This window comes from Aptenodytes patagonicus, chromosome 27 (genome assembly GCF_965638725.1).
Source record: "Aptenodytes patagonicus chromosome 27, bAptPat1.pri.cur, whole genome shotgun sequence".
Classification (NCBI taxonomy): Eukaryota; Metazoa; Chordata; class Aves; order Sphenisciformes; family Spheniscidae; genus Aptenodytes; species Aptenodytes patagonicus.
In genome coordinates, this window is record NC_134975.1 from 2,267,752 (window position 1) to 2,280,250 (window position 12,499).

The 12,499-nt window shown below is 44.8% G+C and overlaps 1 pseudogene; it reads right to left on the bottom strand.

Moving 5' to 3' along the window:
- Window positions 1-467: 467 nt before the first annotated feature.
- Window positions 468-10,206, bottom strand: LOC143171348 (keratin, type II cytoskeletal cochleal-like; annotated as a pseudogene).
- Window positions 10,207-12,499: the final 2,293 nt, after the last annotated feature.

Sequence of the window (12,499 nt, forward strand, 5' to 3'; positions counted from 1 at the left end):
CATGGGTTTTTGTGTATGATGGCATGTTTTGCAGGCTTGCACTTTGTGGGGGTAATTTCACAATCTCTCCTTTTTTCTCTCACCAGGCTTGTTTTGGGTGCGGAAAAGTAACCAAAAAAAAAAGAAAAAAGAAAGTCAACCATGGAAAAACACCATGGAAGTCGTGTTGTGATGGATGGATCATTTCTGTGCCTGAAACACTAGCACATTCACTGAGTTACGGGTCTGGATTCACATGCAAGGACTCAAAATGCCCCCCCAAAACATTCCCATGCAGCATTTCATGCTGACCTTCTCTTACCACATGAAACACCACCAAAAGAGAGCAGGTTGCATCCAGGAACTGAGGCATATTTCAGTTTTCTTACTAGCTTTATGTTCTGTGCAGTCAGTGACATTTTCACTTGAGTAATGCTGCAAACTCTTAACCTGAAGTCCATTTGGCACGGTTAAATCTTTGGCCCTCGCTATCTTGGAGCTTCTACCAAGCTGGATGTTGGAGACCTTTTTGATTCATCTTCTGGTAGTCTCTACAGGGAACAAAGAAGGAACAGTAGCGCATTTCAGCCTGGTGAGATCCACCTCATTCAAGAAACAACAGCTAAGAGTTGGGTGACTTTGCCAGACACGTCCTTGACACTCAATCGAGTTACACCTCCTAGAGAGAGGCAACAGCCCCTGGGTCCGTGCTTAGGGGAACTGGGGTGATTCACTCTCCGCAGGCGCTGGTCTTTCTCCATCAACGGAGGAAGTCTTAATGAGTAGATTAGGCTGGACACCAGAGATGGCTTTGACTCACATTGGCAAGATGAATCTCTCTCCTAATCACCAGCCCAAGGAGGTGAGACAGTGAACCTATCTGCCAGCTATCTCAGGGCCTTCTCCAAACTGGCATTTGGAAAGTCAAAACAATAGGGCTCTTTCAGCTCTTTGAGAGTAAAGTGTTTGGGAGAAAAAGAGACATTATAGTGCAAACAACTAAATGCCCTCAGCTCTTCCTAACTGAAGGGGAGCAATGCTTGGAGAAGTCTGCATGTTATACATACAACCTGGCAGTATCTAGAGACACCCGGTAGCTGTCTTCCCCCATCCTCATTAACCCCCTCCAAAAACATTTTCCAAGAGGTAGGATCAGGTGGTGCAAATCATAAAAACAGTGCTAAACCGCCTTAAAACATTAAACCTTCTAATACCAAGTTCTTAAAAAGAAGACATGCACACCGAAACCATAGGACGTGACTGCAGCACCGCGGTTCACAAGGCTATTAATTGAATGTGTAATTGCCACTTATGTGAGTTTGAGGGGCTGGTGGTATAAATTAGTTGCATAAACTGATACTTTTGCCCTATACAAATGGGATAATTCAACATATTTACGGCATGACTCTCAGATTACACCTTTGTTTATAGTATTTTAGGCTCACAGTTTATACTGGGTTGCCAGCACATTTGCCAATATCAGTTAAAACAAATATTAGAGACTTCAAGCTAAAGCTTGTAGCTTCCCAGATCCTTTAAGTTCTAAACAAAGATTTATCAGAAGCGAAATGCATGTTTGAATCCAAAAAAGAGTACAAAAGCCAATTGTTACGAGCTCTATATAGGAAGACTGCACCCTGGACCAGAAGTCAGACTGAAGGCTGGTGTGCCACTGCTCCCTTTCTGCACCCCATTATACACGTCGGCTGTGTGGGAGACACCTGGAACATACCATAGACTGCAATTAAACGTCTGTGAACCAACTGTGCTGCAGCAGCCCCAGTTCCAAAATGCCTCACCAGAGCCACTGGCTTCCTGATAGGTAAGAGATTTTGGGCACAAGTTGCCCAGTATTGGGTAAAATTTCTGTGTTAGCCAAATCCCTGTTGTTGCTCCTGAATCCCGGTGAGAAGGCAGCTATGCAGAAGATTCACTTAATGTCTTTTAGGTCCTTCCAAGGAACAATGAGTGTTTTGCCTGTTGGTACCTAAGATCTCAGGAATCAACAATTTGTTATTGTGAGTATGGACATGGGAAATGGGAGAGTACTCTGAAGCAAAAATTGCATCTTTTTGACTCAAAAAAAAAAAGGAGGGGAAGGACTGAAGAAGCAAAAAAGGAAAATATTTTGATGAGGGGTTGAATGAGTCATTCTGACAACTTGCAATCTCTCCCTTTGTCAGCATTCTTCTCCCTGAATGTGCTGCTGAAAGTGGAATTCATTATAAGAACATGTGAAGTTCACTAATTTGTTTGTTGCCTCTGGAGAAGAATCCGAACTAGCTCTTAAAATATGTTTTATGCGATAGTCTCAAAGAGCCATGCTCCATCTCTGTAATTATCCACAGCCCTAGAAAACTCATTGCATTCAGATAAGACAATGGCAATAACCTACCTGTGCTAACAGCATTTGATAGATGTAAGATGGGGTCATAACATGTATTTTTATACACACAGTTTCATGGACTGTATAGACTCTTGTCCACGTCATTCATGAGATGTTGAAGAATTGATTTGATTAGCGCAGCCTCATTCCCTTGTATCCTAAAGCCAAAGTTGTCCAAGGGAATTCAATCCAGTAATGTATTTTTTTTCCTCTCATTAGCCTACATCTGCCCTATGTTAGAAGTCGAGGCTGGGATTTTCAAAGGATGTTCCTCATAAAATTCATCAAACACTGGGCCTGGGTGCACCTTCCTCCCTACTTCAGCCATCAAACTAGCCATGTATTCTAATTTCATCTCTGAGACTCCATCTATGGCTAATGGAAAGAGATAGGCATCTCCAGACGGTGATTCATCGCATCCTAAAATAGGCAGCTAAGACAGGTGGGAGGAATCCACCTCTGGAGGTACTTACCTCTCTTCTTATTGACTACCAGAGGCAGTCTAGACAACCAGACAACTAGACCAGGCGCCCCACTTCTGGATGGTTAAAGTTAGATGAAATTAGTCCCACCCTTTGGGCGCCAAATTTCTTTAGCACTTTTGAAGTCTTAATGAGAACACACAACATCACATGCTCTCTAGATTTGCTCAGTTCCTGATGTATGCATATATCATATCTATGCGGTGATTAGCGCCTGTAAAGCTGAGGCTTGCAACAAAGCAAAGGATTGTTTTGATCTTTTTCATGTTGATGTCTTCCTCCCACAGAATTGCACGGTGGAAATGAATGTGGGATGTATGGGAATCCAGGCCGCTGAATGGGAAGGCATCACGCTGCCTGTTAAAGCAAAAAGATCAGGAAAGGGAAAAAAAAATATTGCAGCTGTTATTAGGTTACAGCAACTTCCCTATAAATCTAGAGGGGCTCTTATCCCTTCCAGTTGAAGCTGTTTTCTTGGCCAGAAGAGATTCTCTGAGCCATACAGAAGGAATTGCCCATGGAAGTTGGGTCAGGTCCTCCTGGGAAGCATATTCAGCCGGCAGGAGATAAGCTCTTCCTTTTATAATGCTAAAGCCCGAGTGCCCAGGCCCACGTTTGATTTGTGCAGCTTTGTGATGTACTGCTGAATGTCTGATGAAACGCCCAGCTGATTCATGAGGCGCTGATGCTCAGGGAGGCTGGTCACAGGTTTACAGTAAAGCACTTGCTAAATTAACTTACCAGATCTGGAAATGATGGCAGGTGGGAGTTTGGAGGTGAGAAAGCAACACTAATTCTCTGTCATTTCCCTGACTTATTCTTCTCTTGCATAAAAAGTGACAGGATCATCCATTTTCAACGGGAACACCATAACCTTTATGACATACTTAAACCCCTCTTAATGAATATTTATGGCTGCTCAATTGTTCTTTTCCTGTCAAATCTTTCTTGTGGTTTTCTTCATTAAAGATTGTGACTGTTTTCTCTTGTGCTCCTCATATTTGATTGAGAAATAGCTTCCTATCACAGGAGAATTAGGGGGAAGAGAGAAAGCTCTTCCAGTTCTGAATCACGATAATTGCTTTGGATAGGAAAGACCTTCACTCTGGATCCCCCCTTTTGTAAAACATGTATCTGTCCGACTTGCCTCTATATGGTTCATTTCTTTGTTCTGCTCGTTGGCTTTCATCAGTTTAATCGCAAAACACTTCCGTCTTTGTGGTTGATTTATGTTCCTAATTTGTTGGCTTCTTCTTTTAATCTGCTCAAATGTACAATAAAATACCTCCGTTTGATCTGTTTTGAAATCCTAAACTGGTAGTTGTAGGATTTCTAAAATGATGCTGAAAAAAGCAACCAAGCACATTCCTGAGATTTTTTCCTGTAATGACCCTATTGCAGCAGATTTTGAGGAGGTATAAAATGTGTTTTATCATCACGCCTCTGTGGTAGACACGTTATAAAAATGCAAAGAGACTGAGATGACTTCTCTATGAATCTTAAAACACCCATTGAATAGCATTGGGTAGGAGCCAAATTTGGTGCAAATCAGCATAAATAAGCTGACTTTAAAAGGCTTCCATAATTTACACCAACCAAAGACTGGATCTATATGCCGCTCTCTGGGCAGCCCTGCCACCTCTGCTTAATTGTTAAGACTTCTAATCAGCAGACACGTCTTGTCCAATTTAGGAGCAGGGCATTTCTGTAGTCTTGGGAAATACTAAAAACCAAGTGGCGACACATTCGTTCTCCATGCACTTTATTGGAAAAAGAGCAAAAAGCTTCAAGGTCTTGAGCCATCAAGATAGAAGTGAGGGTGCTGTAATTTATGCATATGTCAGGACACTAAGCAAGGAAGCTAATAGGAGTACAAGCGACGTAATTACTCTTTGCTGACTACAGAAAGTGAAATGTGGTTTTTTGAATTGAGATTTCCTTTATGACTTGCCTGCCTGCATATAGATGACCAAACTGCTCCAAGACAGCGAACAAAGAACATCACTGGAGCCCTGCCCCTCCTCTCCGTGACCCTGTGTGTCTCACCACTACAACTCCGCTGACTTGCGTCAGATAGACTTTGATGAAATGGTGAGTCCTAGAGAGCTCATTTCCAGAAACGCTTCCCAGAGCACTCTAGGGAAAGGATTCTGATTTAAATATCACAACTTCTTTCATAGATAGCAAAGGCTTAATCAGGAAAAAAAGAAGGCTGATGGGAAGCAGGAATTGAGTGATAATAAGATAAGTGCCCCAACACAACCACCAGCCCTTTAAAGAAAGAGCAGAAATCAAAAGGAGCATGTTTCAGTGCCCTTTTTTTGATGTGATCCCAGATGGAGTTTCTGTGATGTGGTTTGATGATGCTACAATGTGCTTGTACCCAATATGCCTCTTCCTCGTGTGTCAGGTGGAGTTGAGGCTGTTTTTACCACTGAAAGTGGAACAGGGCTTTCATTTTTCTACTTTAGGTCTTACGTCCTGGTTGTCCTGACTCCCACAGCTGAAGTTTAGATCCGGGTGTTCCGGGGGCATGGAGGTCCAGTTGAAATCCTCACCCCTGGCCAACACATCCCTTGTGGGTGAGCAGAGTTTCCCACACCCTTTGCAGCTCTGCAGCTCTCTCCACACCTCCCTGCAGTCCTACTGCAGAGTCCGCCAGTGCCCAGAGGGGCTGAGCTCTGGCACGAATGGCCCCCACCTCCAGCCCTAAATTCTTCACTCCTAGGGATGCAGTTGGGAGCACTAGGGATATACCGCCTGCCTACAGAGCTGGCAGCACTTCTGGAGGTGAATCCTCTGTGGCAGGCACCAGCGTCTTTGGGTAGGGATGCTCTCCCAGCGCTACAGGAGGACCTGCATCTTCTGGACTGTCCAGCAGATCCACATCCCAGGTCGGCTTCGCAGCCAGAGATGGTGTTGCAAGGGGTGGTGATCACTGTCATGGGAAAACACAAGCTGAATCACCCATGGGGAGGACGCAGCCTTCCTCCTCCCCATGCAAACCAGAACCAGATTGTTTAATGTTGTAAGGAAAATAGCTTACTTACACACTCTCACAGAGCTCCCAAGGCCTATCCTGAAGCAGAAGAAGGTCACAAGGTTATCCATCGTGTAACTAGCATTTCTAGCATTTTCCAGCCTCCTTGTCTCTGTTGAAGAGTCCCAAGGACTGAACACTGCCCACACATGGTTGTAGTGGTACCCACCTGCTCTCTTCACCCTCCAGTAGAGTCTTGTATGTTGCAATCTCAATATCCAGGGCCAGTTTGACATTCAGCAGCTCCCGGTAATCCCGCAGCATGCAAGCCAGCTCATCCTTGGCCTTCTGGAGGGCATTCTGCAGCTCAACGTGCTTCTCCCGGACATCTTTCAGGGCACAGTCCCCACGCTGCTCAACATCACAAGCTGATGTCTGCAGAGAGGACACCTGTCAGGGGAGACACAAGAAGTCCTTATTGTTCCTGTCCTCTTTCTTGCCGTACTCAAAGAGAAATTTTCACTTCTTTTGACAGTCCCAAATTGGGAAATATTGAGGTTGGTTTTAGGAAAGCCAAATGTTTCCAAAATCAAATATCAATTCTGAAGTACTACAGAAAGGCTGGACATGTCCCTGTACTGCCAGACTGTGTTTAAGCCTTGTTTGGAGGATACCAATACTTTGTTCTAATTGGAACTGATAATTAAGGTTTTCCATTACTTCCCGTTATAAACTATATAATGAATTAGATGGTGTGAAAATTATACCAGTTTCTATGGGTGCTGAATTACTGGTGAGTCATAATTCTACTCTACTTCTTGGATCCTTTGAACCTGTGTCAGAAGCATTGTCTCCTGCCAGAATTCTTGCTGGAGCAATTGTAGCAATTTTCCAAGTGGCTGTAGCTAATCCAACGATCTAATTTGGCACAATTAGTTCTTTGCAGTAATCAAAATAATCCAGCAGAAAACAGGCCAGCAGATAATTCTTCTTCCCTGCTTGGCACTGGTAAGATCTTCTCTAGGCCAATGGAACCCGTGTGAGGCAATGCTCTTCGATAAAGACAAAAGAGATGTAGAAAACATGACTTGGAATCTCACATCTAGGAGATCCAGTGAGTAAATATGATCCATCATACCTGCTTCTTCGTATTTTCAAGGTCACACTGCCTTCTCTGGATCACAAAACTCAGCTTTTCAATCTCTTGTTGGTGGGACTTCAGTTCATTGCGATGTCTCCCCTTTGCCTCCTCAAGCTCTTGATACTGATTGTAGGAAAAGAGAGAGGTGGCAATTAATACAGGCAGTGTGTGTAACACAGGAGCTTTGCTTCTGTTCCCAAAGTGAATTAAACTAGCTTTTGAAAAGTCCTCCTGACTTTGCAGCTCCTGAGACTTTCGGCAGCAAATGGAGCTTTCCTCCTGTAGCTTTCACTGTTAAACTCACCTACAACCTCCCCCATTCCTAGCGTGACTGAGTCCTGCCCCACTGCACTGTATCTGTTTTGGGGATGTTCTCCTGACTTTGAGACCCCATCCAGTTTAGCAGAATGGAAAATTAGGTCCAGAAGTTACATAGCGGAGACAGCAAGAAAAAAATCACTGCCTTTCCACTACTGCTTTTGACAGTGAGAGAATTAAGGATATGTCGCTGGATGCTACAACTTACCCCAGTTCTGTACAACGCATCCAGCTCTGCCTTGCTTTTCTGAGCTATGTCCTCATACCAGCACTCAATGCTCCTGAGGATGCCCTCCATGTCCAGGCCTCAGCTGTTGTCCATTTTCACGACAACAGAAGTGTCACAGGGACTTCTTTCCAGCGCAGTGATTTCCTAGAAGCCATGTGAAGTGGTAGTAAGCTGTCCCTGGATTTCTTATCTCACACTCCAGTGGAAGTAACACCACCACTGAGAGCTTGTCCTGAGCTACAGTCCAGGAGTTGAGACTAGATTCGGTCATGCATGCAGCTTGAGGGGTTTGTTTGGGGGTTTTTTGAGATCTCAAAGTCTTCCTTATCTGGGATTCCCATTGCCTCCCAAAGAGAGAGCTTGATGGATTGGTTTAATCAGGCCTAAATCAATGTAGACAAGGAGCGGCTGGTAGGAACAGCTGCCATCAAGCAAGGTTGGGACAGGAGCATCCACACCTGAGCAGAAACACATTTCAGGAAATCTCTCTCCTGCTTTAGGGTTTCCAGCTTTGCTTCCAGCTCTGTCTTGGTCAGATAGACACAGTCCACATCCTAAAAGAGTTCCCAAACATTTAGAAGTCAAAATAATACCTACACGGAGATCTAAGGCAATTCCATTATATTTTTAGAGTAAGAAATTTTGTTTAGGAAATATAATTGGGAAGTTCAGATATCCCCTGAACAGCAACAGCTGAGGGGTCCCAAAAGCACATACAATATCGCTGAGTTCTTGCTTGAAAAACATCATGATTTGGGCATTAGGACTAGCAAGCTGTCAGTTTAGAATGAAATATATTTTCTGTGCTAAAGGGCAGAGCTTTAATGCTCTCTGGCAATACTCTGCGACATGTTTTTCTGCATCCATACTTGTCCAATGACTTTTAACATTCTCAAGACCTGACCCTCGCCTTGCAAAGAGCAGATCAGAGGAAACTCCTTGGATGTCTGCATCCAACCCTTCCATTCATCCAAATTCCTTACCTTCTTCAGTAACACAAACTCGGTCTCGGCAGCTGTGTGTCTGTTCGTTTCCTGCTCGTATCTGTTGGGGAAGAGAAGAGACTGGTTACTGGGTTGTTCTGAGAATGGAGACCTTGTTTGTCTGGGTATTTAGGGGTCAGGGTGCTTTTGGACCTCAGCCTTTTGGGGCTCAGCTTTGTGGACCCCAGAGAGAAGTCTACTGATACGGACAAAAATAAAAGTCATGTTAGACAAGCTGTTTGAGCTCACGGCCCTGTGGATGGTTTCTGCTCAACTCACTTGCATCTGAACTCTTCAACAAGCTTCTCCGTGTCATTCAGCTCAGGCTCCATCTGCCCCCTCTCGTGCAGCAGTGAGTCCAGCTGCCTCTGCAGGATGCAAATGAAGTTGTCGAAGACATGCTGGATGTTCTTCTGGGATGGCAGGACCTGCTTTTGGAGTAAGGCCCATTTGGTGGCCAATACCCTGTTCTGCTGCTCCAGATGCTGTACCTGCATTCAGAAAGCAAAGCCACCTTCTTCAGGCACATGCTTAGATGCATTGTATGGGGACCAGATGAATGTGGGGGGAACAAAGCATCTTCTCTTCTGAGTCAGTGCTCCAGGGGCTCATTGTGGTTTGAAGGGGATGAGAGGACAAAAGGGAGGCATTACGATCTTCATAATCCTGCAATCCTAGAGCAAACTGGACATGGGCATGCTGCTCTCCCGTTCTCCAAGGAAGCCCTAGACAGCACAGCCTTTGTGGCAGCTACAGAAACCATGGAATATTTAAATAGATCTGCATATCAATTGGCTGATAGTGGAAACCATCATTTATCGATAGGAGACAATGCAACTTTACAAGGTCTAGCTGCACAGAGAGAAGTCAAGCAGTGCAGAAGCTCAGTAAGATAATTTGGAGGAACAGCTCCCTTCCACTATTAATAATAAAAACAGATGCAGCTTATCAAAGCACATAAGCACATAAGCCAGATTAAAATAACTTTATCAGCTAGATCTGCACTTGCAGCTCATGGCACTGGAGTCATGCATGCTAAAACCAGCACAACGCTCATGTAATAGGATGAGAGAAGGAGAGGAATCAAAGACCTGAGCACAAAAAGGTTTCCTTCACACTTAAGACTCATCATTCCTTTAAGTCTTGTCTCAGCTCTCACCTTGTCAATCAAAGAGGCAAACTGATTATTGAGGCTCTTCATCTGCTCTCTCTCCTGCTTTCAGATGTGCTGGATTTCGGGGTCAATCTTCACATCAAGAGGCTGCAGCAGGCTCTCATTGACATGCACTGCACGAATACCTTCACTTTTGCAGCTCCTGCTGTGGAAGCCTAACCCATGACTCCCACCTTCACTGTTGGCATGGATGCCCCTGCACCCCCAGCCTCCACAGACCCCCCTGTGCGAGGCTTCGGCCAGAAGAAATCCATTTACACCCATCTGTGTTTTGGAGGCTTTGGCTGCTGTGGCTCCAGGCTCCGTAACCTCTGCCAAATAGCACAGCAGAGGGGAAGGTGCTGCTTCGGCAGCGGCTCATGCCACTCACAGCAGAAGATGATGAGGAGAACTTTCTCCCATGAAAAGAACTTCCAGCTGACAGCTGCTGGCTCATGCTGGCAGATGTGATGGAGGGGAGGATGCTGGAGGACAGCAGAGCATGCAACTCAAAAAGGGGCCCCTCCGACACCCCTGAGCGCCTCCTTTATACATATCTCAGAAGTGGGGCTTGGTTGATGCAGATGAATAATTTGGGATTTTCTTGGGGTTTGCCTTGCCTGGCAGCAATTCATAGGTTTAAATATGCAAAACAATGCGTAACACTGAACATTTGTGAAATCCTACTGAATTTTACTGTTTTAAAATCGCTTTGTTTGCATACTCAGCTTGGAGGATCCCATGGGCTGGGTTTTGTGAGGGTTCTTCTTTTGTTTTAGTTTGTCCTCCTTCCTTGCATTAACTACAGTTTAGCAAATGTCCTTAAGAGTATCTTCCTCTGTCAAGGACAATCTGTAAAGGAATGTTCTGTTGAACAGCAAATTAGAAGTGATTTTTTCAGTATCTGTTCTTTTCATAGTCACTCCCTTCACAAAGGACAGTATGAGCCCACGAGGCACAGCCGAAGGCAGCCCAGTGCTTGGAAGCTGGGAACCACAGCGTGGACTGGACACGCAACTTTCCTCGCTGTGCTACAAGAGTGCAAAATACTTCTTTTTTATAAATAGCCCTCCACACACCATCCTCAGTTAAAGACCATAACTGACTGGGCAGGACTCATCTCCTCTAACTTTTGATGCTAGGTCTGTGCTGAGAGACTTACATGTCTGAGAGATTGCTCTCCAGAGAGCCTTCCTTGTCTTTCTTGAGTCCAAGAAAGTCTAAAGTGACCAGCTCAGACTCGGATGCCCAACTTTTAGAAGAATGAATTAGCGTAGCTGTATCTTCTCGTTAAGTTTTCAGCTCTGATTGTGTAGAACATCGAAAAATGAGACTCGCATGGAGAAGACGATAAATAGCCTAGAAAATAGGAAGCTCAGCCACAAGGCTGTTAACTGGATGCTTGTTAATCATTTAATTGGAAACAGTGGCAGGCTTGGCCTTGGTGGGCAGACTATGAATGCATCAGCAACCAGTATCTTGCAAAAATACCTTAATAATACAGCTGCTGTATGGCTACTCTCTGTTACTATCCTTTGTATTTGAGTTTGTAATTAAAACCCTTGGGATACCTCAAGGCAAATAAAAAAGATCTATTAGAGTTGCTTGACAGACGGGGAAGAAAAGGCTGATAAGTTTAATATATTTGCTGGGAGCCTCACAATACCTCAGAGATGGAGCCAAGATTACACCTCTGTCCTTGTGGCTTCTTGCCAAAGTCTCTTTCAAAACAGAAAGGTGAAGAGTTTCATTTCAGACGATTTGAAAGAAATGGTTTTCCCCTGCTGTTATGCCATACTAATCCTCAACTTTTTCAATAGGCTCAAACCTTGGTCAGGTTTTTTTTTTGGCAATTTGGCAAATTCCCAAGAAATTTGATAGTATTTCACTGGCTCATTTCTTTCCTTGCTTTTGCAGGGATTTTTTTCTTTTTTCTTTCCGCTGGGCTCATTGGAGGGCTCTTTCACCACCTTTCGCAAGAAGGCTGACGAAAAACAAAACTGGCTACGAGAAACCTTGCTGGTATTCTGTCTCCAAGAGCGGCTGATGCCAAAGGTTTTCTTGTACCTCATTATTTGCAAATGTTCTACACTGGAACAGCCTGCCCTTAGCCAAGCAAGAGAGATAATTGATGGTATGAAGTAGCTGGAAAGACAACTAGCTTAATTGCAGGTTCTTGACAGCACTATCAATTACACCTACACACAGAAGAGCAGGAATGATTGAAGTCCTGGGTGTCTCACTTGGCTGCTTAAATACAGGCAGAGTCCGTGGCAATCCCAGCTGGAAGAGCAGGATTGGAGCCCAGGAGGAGGGCACTTGGCCTGGAGCTGCTCTGACTCGGTCTTCATTTTGTGCTTCCAGTTTGTCTCTCCTTGGTCTCCCACTGAACCCCCCTGCTGCATCTGCATGGCCCCCGATGATGAGGTGCCATGATGCTTGATGGTCCTCCTGCACCTTCTGAGCAGGGGTGGGTGATTTCACGGCACTCTGCCTGGCCCTGCTGCTAACAAGGAGAGTTTGACTCCTTTCAAGCAAGAAAGAGTTAGCTCAGAGTTTCTGTTTCCTTGCTGTGGTTAGAGCCTACAGGGTCATGGATGGTTTCAAAAGTTTTCCTCCCATAGATACACTTTGATAAGCAAAACTTCTGAACTTGGGTTTTCACACTCCCAGACATAGTGAAAGGTTCATCCATCCGGATCAGCCTCACCTCTGACTCTGAGTCTGGATGTTCCCTGATGACTCTGAATCCCCAAAAGGCAGATGATGCCACCTGATGCAACCCTTGGGCTCTTCTCAACTGCCCAGCTCGGGCTGTAGTTTAGAGGACCACAAGGTCAGCTCTGCC